Genomic DNA, 26,364 nt, shown 5'->3' on the forward strand with positions numbered 1-26,364 from the left:
CCCAAAACAATCCTTCCAGGCGAGGTATGTAAATCCACTGGATGCAGTGAATGTCATTTATTACATCCTTTGCTCTCAGCCGGATCTCCTCTACATCAATGAGACCTGATGCAGTTGGGGGTGTCCTTATCAAGCACCTTCTCTCCAACCACTGTAACGGCCAGGATTCCCTCACGACCAGCCATTTCCATTTCACTTCCATATCCACGTCCTCCTCTACTACCAAGTTGAGACTAAATGTTGAGACTAGAGGAACAGCATCTTGATAGTCTCCAACCTGATGACATGAAGGTCAATTTCTCTAGCTTCTAGTAACCACTCCCATCTGTCCCCCTTTTGCATTCCCTTATTACACAGGCCCCATCGCTGCTTCTCTGTCCCTCTGCTATCACTCACTCATTTCTCCCTTCAGTTCCCCTCCTTATGTCCTTCCCTTTATTCCATGGTCCACTGTCTTTTCCTATCACCACCCAGCTTCTGACATAATTCCCACTCTCCCCTCTCCCACTTGCCGATCCCACCGCCCCTGCAGGAAACGCCATTCACCTGCTAGCTCATGCACCACCCACTTTTATACTGCTATTTCCCCTCTTTTTTCCAGTTCTGATGATGGGTCTTGTCCCAAAACATCAACTGACAATTTCCCTCCCTGGATACTGCCTCACGCACGGAGTTCTTCGAATATTTTGTATGTGGCTCCAGATTTCCAGCAGCTGAATTCCTTTCTTCTGTCCCTGTGAGAGTGGCATTGAATTATCTTAGTGCTAGGAAGGGAAACTTCCTAGCACTAAGATGCCCTAAAGCAATCAAATTTCAAATGTTAATGCAGGAGAAATGATGATCAAATCATAGCATGGCTGTCACTGTCAATCGTCTCCTCCTTATTCATGAAATCCGGAAAGCTAACAGAATGTTATCTTATGCTGAGGGAATTCAATATTAATAGGGTTATGATTCAGTTATGTAGGACATCAGTGAGACCGCATCTGGACTGTGTGCAGTATTGTTAGCCTGAGTTAATGAGGGCGGTAAACAATCACTTCAGCTTAACTGAACAGATTCCTGGAATGGGCAGATTACCTTATGACGAAAGGTTACCAGGCTGGGCTTGTAGCCGCTTGAGTTTCGAAGAGTGAGAGGTGATTTAATGGAAACATGTAAGATTCTGAGGAGACCTGATATGTTGTATGTGGATTAGATGTTTCCTCTTGTGGGAGAGTCTAGAATGAGGGATTACCAATTTAAGAATGAGTGGTTGCTAATTTAAGACAAAAGAGGTGAATTATTTTTCTTACAGAGTCGCAAGTCCTTGGAACTCTCTTCCTGAAAGCAGGGTAGGGGAAGCAGCATCTTTCAGTATTATGAGGCAGAGGTAGATAAAGTAAAGATAAAGATTAGCTTTATTTGTCACATGTACATCGGGAGATCAGTGAAATGTGTTGCTTGCGAAAGTCAAATCAGCAAGGATTGTGCTGGTGTCACCACGCTTCTGGCATCTACATAGCATGCCCACAACTCACTAATCCTTACTGTGCAACTTTGGAATGTGGGAGGAAACCAGAGCACCTGGAGGAAACCTACATGGTCATCAGGAGAACATACAAACTCCTTACAGGCAGTGGTGGGAATCGAACCCTGATCACTGAATGCTGTAAAGTGATGCGCTAACCACTACACTACTGTGGCACTCACAGTAGATTTTTGCAAAGCAGGTGGGTGAGAAGTTACAGCACAAATGCAGGCTTGAGGCTGTAAGCAGATCAACCATGATTTCATGACATACGCAGCAGGCTCAATGGGCTCAGTGGCTGAACCCTCATCCTGATTCTTGTGTTCGTACCTATACTGAAATGCCTGGAGGATACTAAAGAGCATTGTACGCTTACTTTTCAGAACCATCTGTACAGGAGTAAGGTTTTACAATAGAGGGTTCTCAATGTGACCACACTGGCTTTAGTAAAGCTCGTGAGAGGTTAGTGACGAAACACAGAAAGCTTCCCAAAAATATACCATTGGCAAACCTCATCTTCTGACTTTTATAATTGTCCTCAGTAATTGGGTCTCAGTTTTGTAGTGATTACCTCTAAGACATTATTACAAATGAGCAGTTACATTTATAAACATGTTCATAAATCATTTTTCATCTTGTTTACCACAATAGTTAGCATTGATGTTAATTTGAACACGGGTAATTTTTTTTAGTTTCCTGCCATTAAAGTCTTCACCAATGTTGCTTCTTGAGCAGAGTTTTACTGAAGCTACGATCCCTTGGAGTTTCTTTTCTTTATTCAGTTTTTGGGATCTGGGTTTTGCTGGCAAGACTGACGTGTGTTACTCATTCGTAGTTTACCTTGAGAACAACATAATGAATAGACCACCTTGAACTGTTGTAAGGGAGTTTTTTTAACCTCTTGGTTTGTTGTACTCATTCAGGTAAGTGGGGGGGGGGGCGATGTTAGGGTTAGGGTACACTGAAGGATATTGGTGTAGGACTCAATGTTAACGCCATCTAATCAATGCCTCTCACATGTTGCAGATGGTCATTGCTTGGTGCTCAGGGCCACTTTCAGCCCCTAGCTGAATGTTACCTACTCTTACGGCATGCTTCATTTGCTAAGGAATCACAATTGAATTTAATGTTGTGCAGTCATTAGCAAATATCCCTTCTGACCTTGTGATGGAAGGAAGGTCATTGATGGAACAGATGAAGGTGGTTGGTCCCAGTGACATTCTGAGACTGGAACAATTGATTGTTCTTGGAGCAGCGCCTCAGAGCCTGGATTGTTTGTCTCAGAATAGAAAACTTCAATGGAGTTTTAGTATAGGTGTCTAAAGTCAGGAAATCAGTCAATAAAAGAAACTAAATATTGTTTCCATTTGGAGTGTGTCAGTTATCAGAGATTTTCAGATAACTAGCAAAACAGCCAGAGGCTTTATGATAATTCTTTTTCAGCATGGTCTGGAATCTGTTGATACAACAGATTCCATAGATATGGCCCAGTCCGTCACAGGTAAAGCCCTCCCCACCAGTGAACCTATCTATACAGAGCACTGTTGCAGAAAGTAGTATCAATCATCAGGAATCCACACCACCCACGCCATGCTGTCTTCTTGCTGCTGCCATCAGGAAGAAGGTACAAGAACCTCAGGACTCACACCACCAGGTTCAGGAACAGTTATTACTATCAGGCTCTTGAACCAGTGGGGATAACTTCATGCAGCTTCACCTGCCCCATCACTGTCCCACAATCTATGGACTCACTTTCAAGGACTCTTCATCTCAAGTCCTCCGTATTTATTGCTTATTTATTTGTTTATTTGTTTATCTAATTTGTGTATTTATTTTTCTCTTTTGTATTTGCACAATTTGTTTTTTGCAGTTTGGTTGTTTGTAGCCTGTAACTTCCCTTTCAGAGTTGATCTTTTGAACCACCTGTATAACCTGTTGTGAACTGAACTCTCAAAGATGCAGGACAGTTGCCGCATGGCGCATACCGGTAGAATGGAGGCGGCAGAGCCCGGGCCCGAGAGCAGGGAATTAGCTAATGTTTGACCATTGCTGGAGTGCACTTGGAGGTGATTTAATGCAGCAGAACCGAGGCAAGGCAGAGACAAGGTGGTGGGGCCTGAGAGCAAGCAAAGACCCGAGGTGTGATCAATTTAAGCAATGGGTAAATTGGAAAAGTTGGGTATGGGTCGAATCAAGGCAGCAGGGCCCAGGCCGGAGATCGTTTCGAAGCAGCAGGACCTGGGTCTGAGAGTAAGGAATGACTTGAGGATTGATCGATTTATGTGCCAGGCTGAATCGAAAACTTCAGGTGTGGGCGGAATCAAGGCAGCAAGGCCCGGGCCCTAGAGTGTAGTGAAGCAGTGGGGCCCGGGACAGAGAGAGCAATGAAGCAACTGGGACCGTGTCCGAAAACAAGGAGGTTTGGACGATTTAAGTACCTGGCCAGACTGAACAGGTCAGGGTGTTGGCACAGAGGTGAAGGACAAGCCAGTTCATCTTGTTGCTCCGCATGGTTTACTCGCCTCTGTCCAGAACTGAGGCTGTGGCCTGCAGCTAATGGGCTGGATCAGCTGCAGTGATGACTGGCTTCTTGGCTGTGGACTTACTCTTGTAAACTTGTTTGTTTGGATTTGTTTGCATGTTTGTTTTTTTTCTGCACATTGGGTGATTGATGGTCTTTTTTTTAATGGTTCTATTGGGTTTAGTTGTTTTGTGCCGCCCTGTAATGAGACATATCTCAAGGTTGTATATAGTATACATAATTTGATAATAAATGTACTTTGAATTTTGAACTTTGTCTCCTCTGTTGGACGCCATCATTCATTGTTTTTTGCATTTACTGAGTGTGCCCGCAAGAAAATGAATCTGAGGGTTGTATATGATGACATACATATAATTGATAATAATTTACTTCGAACTTTGAATAAAGACTTAAAAGGAAGGCATTCTAGGACTATGAGAAAGGACTAGGGGAAGGGAGTGTTCATTCCAAGAGCTGTATCAGTACAAACGGTTAAATGGACTTGTTCTGTGAGTCTGGGTATCAGATGTAAAAATATAGGAAGTCTTCACCTAACAAGTGCCTCTAATTTTAAACAGCTGCAACCAGAATCTCATCACTGAAGTCTCATCAAATAAAGTTTTAAAATGTGATTAGAACAGCTTTTATATCTCAATATGCTGAAAGCACCAGAGCAAATTGGTAAGTACAGGATAAGTGCTTAATCAGTTGCCGGTAATAGGCTATACACTTAACACGTTATAATTAGCTGCCGATTTAATGGTAAATGGTTAGCATCATGTGGTATTGAGTTTGAAAGGAACTATGCCAAGTTTTTCATTTTGTTTAATTGATCTATTAGTTGGCTTTTAAAATGTTGTCTAGGTCAAATAGAAAGACATTTCATTCCATTTTCCAAAGGGTCAGGATTTAAGTAGTGCCACATAAAACAGTTTGATATTTCTGTCATAATCCTTGATATTTCACAGAGTTTACTGAAATGTAAAGCAAGAAGAAATCCATTGAGAATTGCAGGGGATGTGAGAAAATTTTACAGGAGTGCATTGTGTTGTTAATCAAATCTCTGCCGATGTTTTCATTCGACTCCATGTTAAAATGGCACCAGTTCCTCCCACAATGTCAAAATGACCCTCACTGAGCACATCAAACAGCAGCTTCTTTTCCATCCATCTACCCATAACCTTCAGTTTCCCAAGTGTCTTTCCTTCCCTATTTTCTTAGGACTGCTTGCTGGCACTGTTCAAAATTTTTCCACAAGTGTGCCATTGCCAACTCCCATCTCCTTATGTTTCTCCTTCTTTCTCTCTCATTATCCTTCCCTCATCTCTCCCCTCTCCCTCCCCAATGTCTTCCCCCTCTTCTCCCCTCCACTTCCACTTTCACAATTTTATTCAGTCATTTGCAAAGATTAACGTCATTGTTTATCACCTTTCATTGACAGTATCCTTGCCTCTGATATTTTTTCTACTCTTCCACCACTAATTTCAGGTTAAACCAGCCATTTCACTTACATATCACTCTATTTTACCCTCAGCCTAGTTTCCCAGCCTATAGCCTCTCTATTGCTATCATATCTGTTTCATCCCATGATCTCTTCCAGCTGCACAGCCCTCTAAAACTAATTCTAGTTTGTCACAGAGCTGGTGACTTGTCCGCATGGTCCCAGTTCATTGCTACAGATGCCTGTGGAGGCCAAGTTAGTGGAGATTGATAAGTTCTTGATTAGTAAGGGTGTCAGAATTTACAGAAAGAAGGCAGGGGAATGGAGGTAAGAGGAATAATATATCAGCCATGATGGAATGGCAGAGCAGACTTGATGGGTTAAATGGCCTCACTCTGCTCCTGTGTCTTATGGACGTATGGACTAGGATCTGGAATTCTTCCAGCAGGCCAACTCACTTTCCCTTATGACTCTTCTGAAAAATTGTTGCATTTGATCATTTGTTAATAACCTGTTCTACAGACTGTAATTGTGTGACTAAAACATAGGGCTTATGCTAAAGGCATTATACAACTTAATTTATTTATGTGGAAAACAGCAGAAAGCAGTCACTATCAGACTGAGCACAGCTGTGGAATAACACACAAACAGGATGAAGGGGCTTGGCTCAGAAAGTCAGTTGTTTATTCCTCTTCCCAGGTGCTGCTTGACTTATTGAGTTCCTCCAGCGCTTTGTGTGTGTTGCTCTGGATTTCCAGTATCTACAGAATTTCTTGTACTTGTGAAATAGGCAATCCTTTTGAATTCTTAATTCTACAAATGACAACTTTTATGTGACACTGCCATGATGTGTACAGAAGGTGTCACACTGCAGTAATTTATGCAGAGGGAGTTACACTGGGGTGATATTACTCAGCAGAGCTCCTGTAAATAAGAAGTCGTACTGTGATGTTGTTGTACACAGAGAGCCATATTGCAATGATATTGTACAGAGGAGGTCACACTGTAGTTATATTATATAGGGGGAGCTGCGCTGTTATGATTTATACAGGGAGTCAAACTGCATGGATTTTGTACAATGGGTGTGATCAAGTATTATAGAGTCAATAAGTAATGAATATTGCTGTTGTAACCCTCTCACGTACTTGGCTTGTTTGCTAACTCTGCCTACTGCCACTTGACTCAGCTCTGAGGAGGCCACCTTTCATGAACAATATGCGTACAGGGTCAGTATGATTTGGGGTTCAACCAAACAGGAACATTGTGATGTCCAAGTAAAGGAACCTCGAGCTGAGTCAATGCTGTCTATTTTTATGTTATTTGGTATGATTTGGCAACTTCATAGCTTAAAGGTTACTGGAGAGACTGCTTCCGCTACGTAGCGAGATTTTTGCTACGCTAGACAGTGCTGCAATGATTGCAGAAAAATATCTCTATATAAGCTGTGTATTTATCAGATCAGATCATTCTTGCTTTTACTATATGTTACTATTATATTAGGGAGGTTCTAGCAGAGGTTGATAGAAAATAAAAGGGCCCACATGGATCCTTATCTTAGCTGAAGCTAAAACACACTTTCCACCATGGCCCACTGCTTTTACAGAAAACTGCTCATGTAAACCACTTCTCAGCATAGCAGTGGAAACCTTAACCAGGGTAGTACACTGTGCAGCATTATCCCATTTCCCATGCATTGCCATATCACCGTTCTCATTTCCTTTTTACTTTACTCACAAAATCTCATAAAAATCCTATTTTAAGACAGTAACTATAAAATTGCCTATCCCTCATTGCCACTGAACAAGCTGTTTGCTGGGATATTTAATGGTCAGAGACATTGAGAGTCAAGAGTCATCGACTGGTTAAGGGTGGCAGAATTACTCTCTGGAAAGAATTTAACAAAGCAGATGGGTTTGTAAATTAAATTCTGATAATCTCATGGCTATTACCACAAGGACTACTTTTTTTTCCCAAATCCCAATTATTAACTGAGCTTGATTTTACTTTCATGTCATGGTGGAATTTGAACTCTAGTTTCTGGACTGTTCAGACATGTCTCTGAATTTCCTAATTTAACAACTGCTTCACCATTGTACCCCATAAATGTGAAATCAATACGACAACTAGTTTCAGCTACTGAATCTATCTATTTCCTATTTAACTGGACTTTGGCTACTGTAATTACTTAGATAGGATGTTCATACAGTGGTTTAATGTGCATGGTTGCGTTGGATGCACATGTCTGCTCATATTAGACTGAGACTGAAGCTATCCTGAGATCTCTGTGCTATGTGTATTGTGAATAAAAAGCTGTAAAACAGTCTGCAAATCCTGCAATCCATCATTAAGCTTTTTTTGGCATCGGTTCTGTGCAGCCAGATCTTGTATTCAAAGGAGAATTCAAGCTGGTTTGAATCCTAGGGCGGGTCCATGGTAATTTGTTTACCCACCTCAATTTGCACTGCAGGTACCACAGGAATCTGAAAGTAATTCCATTCACACGCATATTCAATCAACATATCCCTGTACATGTTATTACCACACTCAGATTCCCATTAATCACACAGGAATAGCATTGTTGTTAGTGACTTGAATTAAATTGAATTTATATTGAAAATTGAATTTAAATTGAAAATATCCTCCAACAAATCCACTATTTTGTAGAAATACCAGTGTATGCTTAAGATCTGATATGTTGCTACTTATTAAAGTGTGTGATCTGTTAGCTGTAATTCAAAGAGTTTATTTGAGAACATAGGAATAGATGATGGAATATGCCATTTAACCCTCTTGTGCCCACTATGCCATTCAATCCAATTGCAGCATGTCATTTACCTCAGCGTCACTTTCCTGAGCTATTAGCTCCATGTCTCTTGACTCTCTTCATGCCTAAAAATGTAACAATTTTTTTTGAGTATATACAATGACTGAGTCTTCACTGATATCTTGGTTATTCATGATTTGTGTAAAATGACACCAGTTTCCTGCTAACACCCTACCATTAATCTCCAACCATTTAAATCTACACCATCATTATATTGCTTATTGGATTGGATGGCCTTCAGTTTTGCCAGGTTGTATTCCAAATGCCTGATCTGTGCCTTGAATCCTCTGCATTTTCCTCATATCACATGTTTCCAACTGTCCTTGATTATCAGTAAATTTAAATATAGTATATATGTTTGATCCCCTCATCCATAATCATTAACATTGCTTGTGAACAGCTGGGTCCACAGCATCAATCCCATTGGCCACCACTCCTCAATCCAAACAACCCTTGATTATCCCCTGGTTTTTTTTTACCATTAGCCAATGTATCTTCAATATTATGTGCTCTAATGTTGATTAATGGTTTCTCGTGATTATTACAGGCTTTCTAAAAGTCCAAATGCACCACATCAATTGCCAACCACATCCAAAAAGACTACAATGAATTTGTCAAGCATAATTTCCCTTTCATAACTCAATGCTGGCTCTGGCCAATCCTATTATGATTTACCAAGTACTCATTCCTTTAATAATAGATTCCACCATTTTCCCTCTTGATATGAACTAACTGGCTTACATTACAGTTCCATGTTCTGGTTTTTCCACCTATCTTTATGTAATGAGGTTACATTTATTGCCATTTAGTCAGTGGAAATCATTCTAAAATATATATTATTGGCATTTTAAAAGACAACAACCAGTGCATCTACTATCTCTGCCTTCCCCACCCCCACCCCACACACACACAACTCCCTCAAAACTCTAGAATGTAGATCAGCAGATCCAGAAGACTTAATCTGATTTTAGTCACATTATTTTCTCCAATACTAATTTTTTGCAAATGCCAATTTCTTAGAGCTCCTCATTCACTTTGAATCTGTAGTCCTTCACTGTTTCTAGGAGGCTTGCTGTGTTTCTGTGAAGACAGAACAAAATACTTAAATACTTATATAATTTCTCCTGTTACAGCCTCCAGAGACCTATGTTAAGTTTGTATATCTGTGGGAGCTCTTACAATCTGTTTTTATGTTTCTCATTTACTCAAATTCATTCAATTTCTCTCTTATATTCTAATATTCTTTCCTTATCACTGCTTTGGATGTCATTTGCTGAACTTGGAAATGTTCCCAATTCTCAGGCTCATTCTTTTTTATTTGGCAATATCATAAGCTTTTCCTTTGATCTAAAATATCTTTGATTTCTCTAGATAACACAGCTACTTGTTGGAGGGCTTTCACCTTAGTGACATATATTTTAATTACAATCTATATATTAAGCTACACACACAAAATGCTGGTGGAACACAGCAGGCCAGGCAGCATCTATAGGAAGAAGCACTGTCAACGTTTCGGGCTGAGACCCTTCGTCAGGACTAACTGAAAGGAGAGATACTAAGAGATTTGAAAGTAGTGGGGGGAGGGGGAAATGCGAAATGATAGGAGAAGATCGGAGGGGGTGGGATGAAGCTAAGAGCTGGAAAGGTGATTGGCGAAAGTGATACAGAGCTGGAGAAGGGAAAGGATTATGGGACGGGAGGCCTCGGGAGAAATAAAGGGGGAGGGGGGGAGCACCAGAGGGAGATGGAGAACAGGCAAGGTGATGGGCAGAGAGAGAGAGAAAAAAATAAGCAACAAATATGTCAGGGATAAGGTAAGAAGGGGAGGAGGGGCATTAACGGAAGCTAGAGAAGTCAATGTTCATGCCATCAGGTTGGAGGCTACTGTATCACTTTCGCCAATCACCTTTCCAGCTCTTAGCTTCATCCCACCCCCTCTGGTCTTCTCCTATCGTTTCACATTTCCCCCTCCCCCCACTACTTTCAAATCTCTTAGTATCTCTCCTTTCAGTTAGTCCTGACGAAGGGTCTTGGCCCGAAATGTCGACAGTGCTTCTCCCTATAGATGCTGCCTGGTCTGCTGTGTTCCACCAGCATTTTGTGTGTGTTGTTTGAATTTCCAGCATCTACGGATTTCCTCGTGCTTGCTCTATATATTAAGCTATTGCTTTTTACTGCCATACCATTAATGGAGTTTCCAAATCTACTAATGCCACATCTCATGCCTCTGTGGTTTGCTTTATTTGGCTCTGACATCCTAGTTTCAGATAGAAATGAATGATTGTATTCATCCCCGTTCCCCCTACCTTCTTATTCTGGCTTCTGCCTACTTGCTTTCCGGTTAAGCCCAAGATATCAACTGTTCATTTCCTTCCACAGATGTTGCCTGACCTGCTGAGTTTCTCCAGGATTTTGTGTATGTTGCACTAGGGGGTATGACAGCCTTTTGGAACAAAGTATCTGGGTAACTTTTCCGTTGCTGATGCATTGTAGTATGGGAATCTCAGATACCAAAGATCTTCAAACTTACTGCAGATGCGGGTCCCATGGGTGACAACGGTTTCCATCAACTCCTGCAGATGACAGCTACAATGCATCATTTGCTGCTATCTTCAAAAATTTATTTCATTCAGTACATTTATTGGCTGTCATTGATATTGAATCCTTCCTCACATATTTTGTAGGGCACTAAACACTAAGAGAAGCAAAGAATATGGATGCTGGTATTCCAAAATAAGAAAAATGTTGGAATTATTTAGCAGATCATACCCTGATCTGTTTATTCATTTCCATTGATGCTGCCTGACATGCTGAGTTCCTCCAGCATTTTGTGTGTGTTGCTATGGAGAAAGAAGTAGAACTTATGTTTTAGGTTAACGGTCTTTTTTAGGTACTGATTACCCGAAATGTTAACTCTCCTAGACGTACAGCACAGAAGCTAGCCCTTTGGCCCATGTTGACTATCAACCACCAACTTGTGAAAATCTGTTTCCTTGCCTCGCAGTCTCTCCTTCGATGCTGCTTGACCTGCCAAGTGTTCCAGTATCTCTAGAGCAACACACATCAAATGCTGGAGGAAGTCACACGCCAGACCTACTGAAGTGTCTTGGACTGACACAACAACTGTTTATTCCTCTCCATAGATGCTGCCTGACGTGCTGATTCCTCCAGCATTTTGTGTGTGATCTATTCATGGTTTAAGTGGACTCAGTTTAACTGGACGGGTGACCCCACGGTTTAAATGAATACAGCGGTAGGTCACTCCAGGATATAGCATGGTCTTGGGGGTACATACACTTTTAATGAATTCAGAAGGAACCTCATTTTAAATGGACGTGCATGACAGAGGTTTGGTTCAATACAATAATAAATGGTGCAGACATAAAACCAGTCCCGGGCCACATGTGAAACACTAGAACATGACAGCCATTTGTGAAACCACAGGTATCCTGTCCCTCTTCCACACAAGGCAAAGGGAGATAGCGTGAAATGACACTCTCACTCCCCAGCAGCACCAATCCACACATTGCATCAAAGGGAAAATTCAGATCGTCATTGTCAAAACACAGAAGAAACACCTTTGGGACACTGGGGCACCTGAAGAGCAAAGGTGGCTATCAAGAATATTCTCTGTATATTATGCCTTTGAAGGTTGTGCCCATTTTTTTTATTATTTCAAGCATTCTGGGAATGTTAGCATTAGACGAGTTCTAATCTCACTGCAGCAGCTGGCAAATCTAAATTGAGTTTAAGTCAGTTCAGCTAAAGTAAATGCTGGTTGCTTGGAGAATGAGACTACTGCATTAATAATGGGGAAAATAATCGGCTGAAATACTGAATGATTTTTTGGTTTGGTCCTTGTAGTAGAAAATACCACATCATTCCAATAGATAATCAAGGCTATAGAGAGGGAGGAACTTAAAACAATCTGTATCACTGGAGAAAAAATGTACTGCAATAAAGGCTGACAAGTCCTGTGGATCTGTGGGCTTTCATCCTGATATGTGAAAGGTACTGACTACAGAGCAACAATAGTGCATGAGGCCTTTCAGAAATCTCAAACAAGAGAAAATCTGCAGACCCTGGAAATCCAAGCAACACACAAAATGCTGGAGGAACTCAGCAGACCAGGCAACATCTATGGAAAAGAGTACAGTCGATGTTTCAGGCCAAGGCTCTTCAGCAGGTCCTGCTGAACTCTGATGGTGGTGGGGAAGAAGCTGTTCCTAAAATGATATGTGGATGTCTTTACCTCCTCCCTAGGTGTAAAGAGAGTAGAACAGGGGGCTAAGCATGCATCCTTGAGGTATGCCTGTGTTGACTGTAAGCAGGAAAGAAATTCTGAGCAGCAGCCAAACAGTTAGAAGTGTGAGAAGACGTAGCTCACTCAGGTTTGCCGATTGAGTACATAAGGCATCGATTCACAGCAGTTTAATATTTTGAGCAACGGCCAATCAGTGATCGGAAGCATGAGAAGAAGTAGTTCACTCAGCTTTGCCGAATGAGTACATAAAGGCATCAATTTTTAGCAGTTTGATGTTTTGAAAAGTGACCAATCAGCGATTGGAAGTTATTGGCAAAAACAAATCAAAATAAGGCCAAGGCAAGCAGAACAGCCACTGTTGGAGTGGACAGTCTTAGAGTGGTTATTTGGGACTTCAGCTCTTCCAGGCTTCAGTGCGGAGACACTTGAGTGAGAGAAGGCGAGAAAGCTGTTGGTAGATTTTTTTCCAGTTAATGTTTGTGTAACACTTACCCAACAGGCTGGTATATGTCTAGGGGAAAAAGAGATCCAGCCACACACCAACCCACCTCCCGTACACGCAGGTGCTGTGAGAATCGCGTTTATGCCTTGCGCCCGCCAACAGTATCAAACCCACAACAAATACCATTATGAAATACACTTTAAAGAGGTTACTAAAATTAAAAGAGTATTAGGCAATACAATATATATATATGTATACAAGAAAAAAACAATGGCGCCAACTTATCAAAGTTCAGTCAGTTTAGTGCACATCAGTGGAGCTCATCCAGCGAACCATTCGACTCCTCGGTGGTCGTCCTCCCGAAACTCCCACTTCGGACTTCCCGGTGGTCGTCCGAGCGCACGTCCTCCTTCCTCGGCGTCTTCCTCCCGACTCCCTTACACCCCAAGCCCGCGCAACCCCTCCCCCAAGTTCCCAGCCTCACAAAACACAATAACATTCCCCATTGATTAACAAATGAATACAATTACCATATCAGCCATTCTAAAGTGAAACAACGGCAAGAGAAACTTTTAACAGACAAAGAAGCATTCCTACTCGTAACAAACCAAAGAAGCCCTTTTTAGTAACATACACAGGACATTGTACATTTTCTCCCCACCAGCAAATGTCATGCCCTCATGGCATTACTAGAGTTCCCCAAAGCTTCTTACAACACCCAAAACCCAACCCAGGTGCAGAAAGCAGTGACATAACTACCCAGAGCAGTAGAAATCACACTCGGTTCTCCTGGTACCACATATGTCAACTGCTCTTGGGGGCGCCTAATCCTCTGAGATCTCCATACCCCTTCTGCCCCCCTGGGCTCCCTCTCCACCTGCGAACCCACTGTCTCGGACACCCCAGGTCTTCCTGACAGACCCTCACCCCCTTCCTCACGGGGGTCCTCCCTCACCTGAGATCTCTCCGGCTCACGCTCGGGCTCCACCCTCTCTCCCACCACTGTTGGCTGCCTCTCCATCTGACCCTCAAAACCTTCCCTCCTCTCACCCAATTCAGTATGGGAAGGACCAGGAGCCTCCTCTCCTGGTACTGGAGCACCAGCGAATGGGAACAGGGACCACTCATCTGAGTCGTCCTCTTCTGAATCGGTAGCCATTTCCGGGCGAGGGACCCGTCCCCGCTCTTCAGCAGCGGGCTCTTCCCTTTCTCTGCGCCCTCGCAGAGTCCTTGTACTGGGCGTAACCTCCCACTCTGGCTCCGTATCCACCTGCACCGCTTGACCCAGCGGCAGCAGGTGATTCTGATGGAGTACCTTGATAGGCCCTTTCCCATCCTCAGGTTTCACCCGGTAAACTGGCAGGTTCGGCATCTGGCTCTCTATTACATAGAGGCTGGCCGCCCATCGGTCTGCCAACTTGTGCTTACCAGGGAGTCCCAAATTCCGTAAAAGGACCCGGTCGCCCGGCAATAATTGAACAAACTTCACCTTTCAATCATACCGCATCTTATTCCTCTGATTTTGTTTGGTAGCCGCCGCCTCGGCCAACTCGTACGCCCGCTGTAACTCATTCTTCATGTTGGACACATACTTTAGATGGGACTTCCCGGGTAATTCACCCACTTCACCCCCAAAACACAAGTCAATGGGCAACCTCGCTTCCCGCCCGAACATCAGATAATAGGGCGAATATCCTGTAGCATCATTGCGAGTACAATTGTAACAGTGAACCAATTGTCCAATATGATGACTCCACCTGCTTTTCTGCCCAATCTCCAGCGTCCCGAGCATATCCAACAGGGTCCGGTTGAACCTCTCTGGCTGCGGATCTCCCTGTGGGTGATACGGGGTAGTCCTGGATTTCTCAACCCCAAGCATAGTCAGTAATTCATGGATAAGGCGGCTCTCAAAGTCCCGCCCCTGATCGCTATGGATTCGCCTGGTAATGAACAAAATACTTCTCCCATAACACCTTCGCCACTGTTGTCGCCTTCTGATCCTTAGTGGGAAATGCCTGAGCATAGCGAGTGTAATGGTCGGTGATGACTAAGACATTCGCGGTGTTGCTGGTATCAGGCTCAATCGACAGAAAATCCATACATACCAGGTCCAGAGGTCCCGCACTCTGCAAGTGCGACAATGGAGCCGCCAACGCGGGCAGGGTCTTCCTCCGGATGCAATGACTGCAGCCCCTACAGTATTCTTCCACTTCCCCCCTCATCCGGGGCCAGTAGAACCGGTCTTTGAGTAATCCATAGGTCTTTTCCACCCCCAAATGTCCAGAATCATCATGTAGGGCCTGGAGTACAGCCTGCCGATACTCCTCCGGCAGGACCAGTTGCCAACAGTGGGGTTGGTCCGGAGGCGCTGTTACCCGGTACAAGATTTTGTTCTTTAACTTCAACCGAGACCACTCCTTCAACAACAGGGGCACGAATGGGTGTTTCGCCTTCTCAGCCAACGCCCCATCCCCCCTCTCGACCGCTCTCCACACTGTGCCAATGCCCGGGTCATTTTGCTGAGCAGCTGCCACTTCCCCCGGACTCAGTTCTGGCAACTGTTTAGTCCGCAGTGCGGTCAGGTCACAGTAAGCTAGGGGTATGGCGTCGTCAAAACCCCCCAAATGGTCCACGGCTCATTCCAGCCTCCCTCTTCCCTCGGCCTTCATGGTGATAGCAAACTGGCACATCGCCTTCACTCCAGGGGCAGGGACACTCTTCCACTCCTCGTCCCTCTCCTGTTCCCCCGGCTCCCGACGAGACAAAGCATCCGCATCGATATTCTTGCTTCCGGGCCGGTACCTCAGGCTGAAATCATATACCGACAAGGCCGCCAGCCACCGATGTCCTGTGGCATCCACCTTTGCCGAAGTCAAAATATAAGTGAGCAGATTGTTATCCGTTCGCACCTCAACCTTGGCTCCATACAGGTAATCGCCCAACTTGTCCACCACCGCCCACTTCAGCGCCAGGAACTCCAACTTGTGAGTGGGATAGTTTCTCTCCGATGGCGACAAGCTTCGGCTGACAAAGGCTACCGGCCTCAATGCTTTGCCATGCTCCTGGTACAGAACGGCCCCGAGACCCTCTCCCTTCTTAGTCGCAGGGGGGCTTGTCCTTCGCGGAACTCCTTGTCTCTCACAATCCCACCTAAAGTGTCCCTCCTCTCCACAGCTATAGCACACCCTCGGCCGCCCACAGTCCCGCCTGAAATGCCCCTCTTTCCCACAGTTAAAGCACACGCTGCCTGCCGCCCCTCCTCTCCCAGGACGACTCCCACTCCCAACCCACGGCACTGGTCGCCCCTGAGAGTGGGTACCTCCCCTGTCCCTCCCCTCCAGAGGGGATTCTCTACCCCTTGGTGGGTTGTCAATCCTCCACCCAGCCACCACTTCCTGTATCGCTGAGAATCGCTCCCGTAGGCCCACGCCCCTTTTCCGCCCCAACGCTCTCTCTTCCTCCCGCACCTCTCTAATCAGTTGCCCGAACGATGGAGGGGGACCTTTCCTATAAGCCTGCCTAATAGTCCACGCCACCTTGTCCTCCTCCAGAGAGCCACTGAATAACTGACTCATCCTCACGCTAGCCACGTCAGGCGCCTTCACTACCCCCCGGCGCCGCAGCCCCGAGAGCATCCCCTCCATCCTAAATATGTACTCGGAGAGCTTTTCCCCTCTCCATTATTCCAGGCATTGGAACTCTGCTAAAAGCAGCCAGGGTTCCCCTGACAACCCAAATGCTCCCTCCAAAACTTCTATACATTCCTCCACTGAGGCCCCAGACTTTTCAGCTTTCCACTCCCGAACTGTTTTGGCTGCTAAACCCCTCAAACTTCCCACCAATCGCTGCCGCTTCTCCTCCTCGGAGCCTGGCCACTCCTCTAACATCAAGGACGTATGCTCGATCCAGGTCTCATAGTCCACCTCCCCGTCCGGAGTCGGATTGGCTCCGGAGAACACCCCCAGCTTCAGCCGTGGCCTCTCGGCCACTCCCACCAGGGAGTTAAGTGCGGCTGCCAGCTCCGAGGCTTCCCCCCTACCTGGGGAGTGGAGCCTAGACACGACTCCCTCCTCCCTCCTCCCTTTGCTAGTGCCTGCCACCTCTCTGGGGTTTTCCTCTAGCTCTAGCTCCTCCTCCGATGTCTCCTCAGCCTCATCCTCGGAGAGAGTGTGGAGTCCCCACAGCCCCTCCTCCCCCGGTACACTGACCGTCGCCGGCAGTTCCAACGTCCTGACGTCAGCACTCGTACTAACCAACACCCAGCTAGACTCCATCTCTTTACCACACCGTCTAGCTACCAATTCTACCTGCCCCATACCCATCACCAAACTTAACCCCCACTGTACCGGTACACCTTCAAATCGGCACCAGCGAACAATTTTCTCTCTCTCCATTTCCGCTCACTACCTGCGCGATTCCACAGCCCCCTGACAATCCAATCCCAGACCAGCACCCCACAAATGTAACACTTACCCAACAGGCTGGTATATGTCTAGGGGAAAAAGAGATCCAGCCACATACCAACCCACCTCCCGTACACGCAGGTGCTGTGAGAATTGCGTTTATGCCTCGCGCCCGCCAACAGTATCAAACCCACAACAAATACCGTTATGAAATACACTTTAAAGAGGTTACTAAAATTAAAAGAGTATTAGGCAATACAATATCTATATATACAAGAAAAAAACAAAAGGCGCCAACTTATCAAAGTTCAGTCAGTTTAGTGCACATCGGTGGAGCTCATCCAGCGAACCATTCGACTCCTCGGTGGTCGTCCTCCCGAAACTCCCACTTCGGACTCCCCGGTGGTCGTCCGAGCGCACGTCCTCCTTCCTCAGCCTCTCCCTCTGGACTCTCCTCACACCCCAAGCCCGCGCAACCCCTCCCCCAAGTTCCCAGCCTCACAAAACACAATAACATTCCCCATTGATTAACAAATGAATACAATTACCATATCAGCCATTCTAAAGCGAAACAATGGCAAGAGAAACTTTTAACAGACAAAGAAGCATTCCTACTCGTAACAAACCAAAGAAGCCCTTTTTAGTAACATACACAGGACATTGTACATTTGTTTCCTTCTTTGTAATTGCAGTTAGAACAGTGAGGATGCCAAGCAGCATAGTTGAATGCTCTTTTTACAGGATGTGGGAAGGCAGGGAGACCTCCAGTGTCCCTAACAACTTCACCTGCAAGAAGCAAATCCAACTGCAGATTCTAAGACTCCTGATTAAGGAGTTGGAGCTGGAAATGGATGAACTCCAGATCATTCTGGAGGCTGAGGGGTGATAGATGGTATGAATAGAGAGGTAGTTACACGCAATGTGCAGGACACAGGAGAATGGGCGACAGTCAGGAAGGGGAAAGGGGTTAAGTGCAAAGTACCATTGTCACCAGCCCCCCTCAACAACAGGTATACCACTATGGATACCGTTCAAAATCAAATTCAGGCTTATTTGTCATTCAGTCATGCACAGGAATACAGCCAAATGAAACAACATTCCTCTGGGGTCAAGTTACAAAAAATATGTAAGTATAATAATATAACCCCAAGTCCCTGAGTGTCATTGCCTGTAGATTGATGGAGCGTGATGTTATCCTGAACCCATGTTTCTGCAAGAACTAGCACAGCAGTTCCTCATTTTGCATAAGTTCCACTGCGGATGAAGGTATTCTAGCTTGTCCTGCGGGAGCAAACTCTGGAGGGCAGCACCAGTGGGAGGGACTACCCCCAGCCCAACAGGAATCCAGCAGTACATAACCAGCTCCAGTGTCCCCTTTGCTGAAGGCCACAGCAGACAACCCCGAGCCATGAAAGCCTTATCCAACCAACAACGGAGGAAATACAACTCTCTCGCTGTCAGTCTCACCAATATACCAATGAGTATTCTACATTACCAATGTCCAACAGGGTCTTGTAATCTCAAGAAAAACATCCAAGCCAGTAAAGTTCACAGTTGTTGGGTTGCTCACTGGTCTGACTCCTTCTTCCCTGGGTGGCTCCAACATGATGCTCAACAAGTCCAGCTCTACCACTATCCAGCAACTCACTAGTGGGGTACTGGATGTCCTTAGTATCCAGCAGTGTCTTGCGACCATAAAAAAGGTATAAAAGATGAACAACTTGTTGGGCTTGAAATTCTGCCCTGTGTTCGTTTAGGAAGAGAGACAACCAACACCGGAATATTACAAAACTTAGGTTTATTGCAGAATTCGTAACTGGTACAGCGAATCGACGGAATCGCTGGAGAAGGCGCGTTCCGACCTCCCCTTACAATCTGCTCTTATTTATATCCCTTTTCCCCCCAGCACAACCCCCCGCTACATATTAGGTAATATCGGGCACTTGTGTCCATCTTATTGGCCCGCAGCCATATGCTCACGAGTTACCTGTTTCTTTTGTTTACTGAATCGCGTGACACTGTTAGTTTCGGTGTAGCGGGGTCCCCAGTTTCGCTCCCCCCACCCTCTCATTACGTGAGCCACTCCTGACCTGTAATGGCAGTCTCGAATTAACCCTAACATTAACCCTAACACTCCCTCCCTTGGCCTCCCAGAGGCCACACCCCTTACAAGCTTTTCCGCGGCTGCCGGGATCAGGCAGGGAGGTGAGCGTCCCCCGGCACTCTTTGGCGTGTCCTCCCTATTTGCTTATCCTGATTTGTCCGACCTAGGGTCACAAAATATGGGTAGGGGTTCCCTAAACATCCGCAATTTTTACAAGAAGCATGCAACATTTCAGAAAACTTATTCAAGAACAAATTCACAATCCCCCCCTTGCCATGGTCCATTTCAGTCCGTGTCCTCCCATAGCGCGTCCGCTTTCCGGGAGGGCCGTGTCCTCCCCTTCCATTGGGAACAAGGGTGCCTGGTACGCCGGTGGAGTTCCATCCTTTCCGGTCAAGGCTCGATCTATAGTCCCGCAACAACAACCACACGTAATAAAGATAGCAATTGAAATAGACAGTCCTAGAGCCGACTGTCCCAGAAACGCTCCCCACTTGCCAGAGGTCTTATTTAGCCAGTAGAAAATGATGCCAGTTATTGTCCCCCTCCCTTCTTACCTTTTAATGCCCTGTTGGAGACCTCGGTGACAGGGTATGGACCATGCCACCGTTTTCCGTTCCAGGTGAGCTTCCCCGGGCCTCGGAGGAACACTTCCACTCCTACCTTGATGGTGTCCGACCCCTGCGGCTGCTCACTGTTAGATTATTGAACTCGCACAGTTATCAATTTTACCATATTTCTAAAAACTCTCATATACTCTGTTACTCAACACACAAATGTCTGAGTTTCGGTAACTCGAAATTGAAGTGCTCCATGGCTCCCTAGTACACAGAGAGGATCAAATATGGGACGGTCGCCTTTCAAAACCTGACCTTCGCGTGGGAGATTTCTCCTCTTAACAACCAGTCTAAGGTAGGCGCCGTCAGTATCCCTGTGTACTACGGTGTACCGCGACACTTTTCTCTTCTCCTCCTCACTCCTGAGACTTTTATGCCCATCGTGGGCGGCGGGTACCCTCACTCAGAAGACTTTTCCACGGGCGGAGGATCTTCCTAAAAACAGATAAGAGTTAGTACTTACCAGTCACGATTCTGCACCGGGAATGATCTCTCCCAGGGTAATTTGGGGTTGGTGAGGGTCCGTCAGCAGACAAGATCTAACTCAGTGATTTAACTATCTAGTGGAAGTCTTCGATATAACAGGCACTTCCTGACCTTAGTCGAGCTTGCGGCCGCAAGTTGTCTGCTGTCGGACCCGCCAGCCTGTATTGTCTCTCCCTCCCCACGTCGGGGTCACCAAATGTTGGGCTCAAGTTATGCCCTGTGTTCGTTTAGGAAGAGAGACAACCAACACCGGAATATTACAAAACTTAGGTTTATTGCAGAATTCGTAACTGGTACAGCGAATCGACGGAATCGCTGGAGAAGGCGCGTTCCGACCTCCCCTTACAATCTGCTCTTATTTATATCCCTTTTCCCCCCAGCACAAGCCCCCGCTACATATTAGGTAATATCGGGCACTTGTGTCCATCTTATTGGCCCGCAGCCATATGCTCACGAGTTACCTGTTTCTTTTGTTTACTGAATCGCGTGACACTGTTAGTTTCGGTGTAGCGGGGTCCCCAGTTTCGCTCCCCCCACCCTCTCATTACGTGAGCCACTCCTGACCTGTAATGGCAGTCTCGAATTAACCCTAACATTAACCCTAACAAACTGCACCTTTGTTTGGACCCAGAGAGGCTACCGTGTACGAGCGTGCTGGCATCACAGTGGAATCAATCCAAGAAAGGAGGAAGCAGGAAACTAAAGGTCGGCTTGCCCAGCATCTGTCATTGGGAAAATATGGGGAGTCCATTATTGCAGTGATGGTGAGACCTCATCTGGAGAACTTTTTACAGTTCTGGTCAGATTTAAGGAAGGATATACTTGCTTTAGACTAGAGGCATCACCAATAAGGTTCACTAAATTGTTACAGGATGAAAGTGTTAATTAATGGAGAACAGCTTGGGCCTGTTCTCATTGTAGATTAGAAGAACGAATGGTTGTGGAATGATCTGAGAGGAGTTGTAATTGAGGTTGTTGAGAAGTTGTTGTGCCTAAATGAGGTCGTCTACAACCAAGGAACATATTTTCAAAGTAACAGCTTGCTGTATTTTGGAATTTCCTCTCTCAGGAGGCTGAGATTCTTTGTCCTCCCCTACCACAGAGAGTTGTGGAGGTGGAACCATTGAATAGATTCAAGTTGGAAATTGCCAGGTAATTAAATACCTGAGTATAGAGCATTGGGGAGAGAGCAGCAAAAGGGTGTTGAGAAGAAGCTTGGAGCAGCCACGCTTTTCCTGAATGGTAGTGCAGGCTCAGGGGCCTCTTGCTTCTCATCATCTCACTTTCAGTACGTAATCTGGAGTAAAAAGCTTGAGCCTCTGATAGACTCTAAGCATCTGACAATTTGCTGAAAACTCTTGTGTTCATTGGCATCTTTTAGGGAAGAAAATCTTCCTTTTCTTCTAAGATAACAAAAATTCAACAAGCTGGGCAGCATCTGAGAAAAGAGAAGCAGAATATTCAGTTTGGATACCAGGCCAGATCAAAAGGAAGGGTCAATACTTGACTCAGGACCTATGATGATATGGTGTTTTTCTCTGTCTTGGCTTGTAATGAAATGGAGTAAGATGGATCTATAGGTTTAATATTTACTGAGACCTATTTGGTTTCCCTCCCAAAGATCTAGTCCCAAGTATTGGCATGTGCTTAAATTGGAAATGGGATCTTCCACTCCACTCCTGTGGGTAGTGGCTTCCTGCTTAGTGTACTTGTTATAGTATCTCCGCTAGGTAAATCCAACTTCCACAAGCTTCCCGGCCCTCGGGCTGACCCATGGCTCCAGCAGAAGGTTGTGGTTGGAGTCCACAGTCTCAAGACAACAGTAGAAAACTGGACAGTCCACCAAAGGACAACCTAAATATTCACAACAAGGATGCGCCCAAGCCCTGCTGATGTCCCCAAGTCTTTCCCTCCAATATTTAGGAATGTGTTATAATTGGAAGGTCTGTTTTACTGTCATCAAACAACACTTGACTTTTCTCCAAGAGAGGGCATGTTTAAAGGAGGTGTGTAGGGCAAGTTTTCTTTTACACAGAGAGTGCTGGATGCTTGGAATAGGTTGCGCCCACAGGGAGTGGTGCAAGCAGATGTAACAGCAATTAATAGATGTAATAGGCAAGCCCTCTTGAGGCCACGCTGCTGCCTCATCGCCTGTCTCTCCAACAAATAAGGAAACAGGTCTGTGACATCTCACATCATCAATCTCTAACAAGGATTTCTGATCAAAAGAGAAACATCCAAGACAGTCACTCATGGTTACACTGCACGCCGCTTTCTCACATCAACTCCAATGTCTTCAGGTGGCTGGCAGCAACGTGGACTGGGCCCAGGTCTGCTCCTCCCAAACTTCTTCTAGCTGTCCATCTACTTCACTGTCACCAGCAGTCCGCTGGCTTCTCTTTCTCCAGCTCACCAACTCCGGCTCATCTGTTAGCCTCTCCTTCTCCCAGCCAAGCAATGGCTTCTCCTTCTCCCAGCCGAGCAATGGCTTCTCCTTCTCCCAGCCGAGCAATGGCTTCTCCTTCTCCCAGCTGACCACCGGCTTCTCCTTCTCCCAGCTGAGTATAAAATCTTCCGCTTGTCGGAGTGGTTCAGTGAACTGACAAGTTGGCAAAATCCTGAAGAGCAGACTGGGCCTGTCACAGGTAGTGAGAGAGACAACAGGAGAGAGAGTACAGCAGCTGTAAGGGCATCAAAGGTTGTGTCCTCACTAGCCAGCTGTGTCCACATCCTGCACATCATGGGCACTAGCCTGCCCAGCTTCCAAGCTATTTTCAAAAGGCGATGTCTCAAAAAGGTGGCATCCATCATTAAGGACAGCCACCAACCCAGGGCATATCCTCTTCTTATTACTACCATTGGGGAAGGGGTACAGCAGCACCTACACTCAATGTTTTAAGAACAGCTTTTTCCTCACTGCCATCAGATTCCTGAATGGTCCATGAACACTACCTCACTATTTCTGCTTTCCTTTTTCAATGCTTATTTTATATACAGTAGATTCCAGATAATTGGGACACATCGGGATCGTACATTTTGGCCCAATTAAGCAACTGCATCAATTACCAGAAGTTTCATGGAAGTAGTTTAAAAAAAACAAACTACCATTTGAGAGTAAATTATGTATTTAAATGAAATACAGAGCAAATTAAAACTACCAATATTACTGCAGTACTATAAAACTGTATATCAGTTCCTAATAGTTATCAACAGAGGAATTCGTAAAGTGTACGCTGTCGTGTTCTTTTGATTGACTGTAAATGAACAAAAGCAGACACCTCATGCAGATAATGGGCTGCCTGCATTGCTTTCTTGCATGAAGTAGTGTCAAAAATCACTTCTGTCTAATCTGGCGTCAGTCAGCTGACAAGAATAACATAACACAAACAACAACAACTGACACTGTTTAAAAACTGTTCACTCTAAGTATGGTGTAGTGTCTAACAGCTACACAAATGCATGTGACTGTAGCTAGTTAGAAACTGTTGCATCCTTTTAGAAACATTTTCATTGTCACATTCAAGATGGTTGTCAATACCTTCAAATTCTTCGTAGTTCCTAACGTGCTGAAGTAGTGAAATCTTTTATTTTCACTTCAGGCTGTTTCTGGCATCTCCAAGCCCGAATGCTTGAAACCACAGTGAACAAGACAGTTCCGAATAGTCTAACTTCTTATTTCTCACCAACTATCAGTGACAAAAATCAATGCTATTTAAACACTGTTCACTCAAAGCACAGTGTAGTGTCTAACAGCTGCGCAAGTGCACCCAACGGATGCTAGTTAGAGATCGGCAACAGTCTCCTGCCCTAACTACGCAGCATAGTGCCCCAAATGAAGGAAGGAAATCCCAGCTAGTTTCTCAATTTGTTTTTTGAGTTGTCCCAAATAATCAGCTGCCCCAAGTAATGGGAATCCACTTTATTTATACAGTATATATTATTGCAATTAAAACTATACTTTGTGTATTGCACTGTAATGCTACCACAAAACAAATTTCACAATGTATCAGTTTGGATAGGGACATGGATGGCAGAGGTATGGAGAGTTATAGTCCCGATAAAGGTCGATGGGAATAGGCAGTTTAAGTGGCTTAGCACAGACTAAGTGGGCCAAGAGGCCTGTTTTTGTCCTGTGCTTTTCTATGACTCTATGTCTCAGTGATAATAAATCTGATTCTGAATATATAAACGTTGTAACTTGGCATCCATTAAACCTGACATTCATATATTCCCCCTTGAGTAATGAGCTGCAGTGAGCATGATTAGAAATTGATTTTTAAACCATTAGGAAATCATTTTTATGGATGAGTTGCTGTTTGCTCGGTACCATGTTGGTCGTTGTGATTATGTCACAGCATGTTTCACTGTCACTACCGAGATTGTCAGCAGCACTCTGCACAGAATGCACTGCTCCACAAGATGTAACAGTAAACTTATTCAGCTGCCTGTTAATTTCCAATCCATTGTGTTTATTTTTGGTGTTTGTTTTACATCTGCTCATAGAGCAGTATTTATTGTCTTAATCACCCTTTGAACTTGAGTTCACTGACCCAGACTGATATTTATTTTAAAAATTACTGTGCTTGTTTTCAATCCCCTTGTTGCTCTGCCCTTGTTAATATCTGACAGCCTGCTCTATTGCTCCAAGAAACCTCATCCCCAGAAACCACTCCCCGTCCCGTCAACAGACACGGTCCAGCTACCAATGGTCTTGGCTTACTTCTCTCTGTCTCTCCCTCACTCTGAGGTCCTCTTTAAAACCAATCTATCTGGCTGAACTTTTGGCCATTGGGTTTAATGGCAGCACTTAGTGATGGAGTGGGGTGTAAGAAGGAAACACGGGTTTGTAGGTGAAAAATCTGCTAACTGTGTTGAGGGAAAGTGATGTAACAATGATAGTCTTGTGTGACCCAAGGGGGGGGTGGGGGGGGGGGGGGGGAGGTTGTGGTGGTTATGTGATGATGTTTCCAGTGGTAGGTATGGTGGTATATGCCAATCTCTGGTGTCTTTTTGATGTCTTACTGGTCTGTAGGCAGTAGATATACTGGGTAGCAGAATCCCAACAGCGTCAATCAGCTACCCAGGGCCAAACCTCATTGGAAATTTGCTTCGTTCTTCAGCTAGTTCATAGAATATGAAACATAGAGCCTGTACTATAGTGCAATGTTCTTCAGCCCACAATGTTGGGCTGTCCTTTTAACCTACTTTAAGATCAATCTAACCCTTCCCTCCTACAGAGCCCTCCATTTTTATAGAACATGGAAACAGAACATAGTTCGCATTTGCTTCTTCTTTGCTTGTTTTGCTCCTTTGTAGAGAACAAAGCACATCAATTTTAATACAAGGGCAACTGGGGCCAGCAACTGCGGAAGGCTGGCATGGGATTATTAGTGAATTTCTGTCTCAGTCTGTTCTAACAATCAATGATCGAGGGAAATTTCCATGCTGCATAATCATCAGAAACTCAACTCAAGCCGGGGACTTGTGACTTCACCCAATAGCTCACCAGGAAGTTGGATCATACCAGGGTTATCAACCTTTCTACACTTAAGAAACTCTTAGATAGTTGCATGGGCAATAAAAAAAAATTGGGGGAGGACTACGTAGGAAAGAAAGATCAGATTAATCTTCTTAGGAAGGTGGTGTCCATCATTAAATATTCCCACCACCTAGGACATGCCCTCTTCTCGTTGTACCAAGGAGGTACAGAAGCCTGAAGGCGCAGACTCGGCGATTCAGGAACAGCTTCTTC

General features: G+C 44.9%; 1 protein-coding gene across 5 annotated transcripts in view; it reads left to right on the top strand.

Annotated features, from left to right (window-relative positions):
* The window catches only part of osbp2b (oxysterol binding protein 2b), a 408,269-nt gene that overhangs the window by 300,795 nt on the left and 81,110 nt on the right, over nucleotides 1-26,364 (top strand). The window lies entirely within an intron of this gene.

The sequence above is a fragment of the Hemitrygon akajei genome, chromosome 14 (assembly GCF_048418815.1).
Source record: "Hemitrygon akajei chromosome 14, sHemAka1.3, whole genome shotgun sequence".
NCBI classification, from domain to species: domain Eukaryota; kingdom Metazoa; phylum Chordata; class Chondrichthyes; order Myliobatiformes; family Dasyatidae; genus Hemitrygon; species Hemitrygon akajei.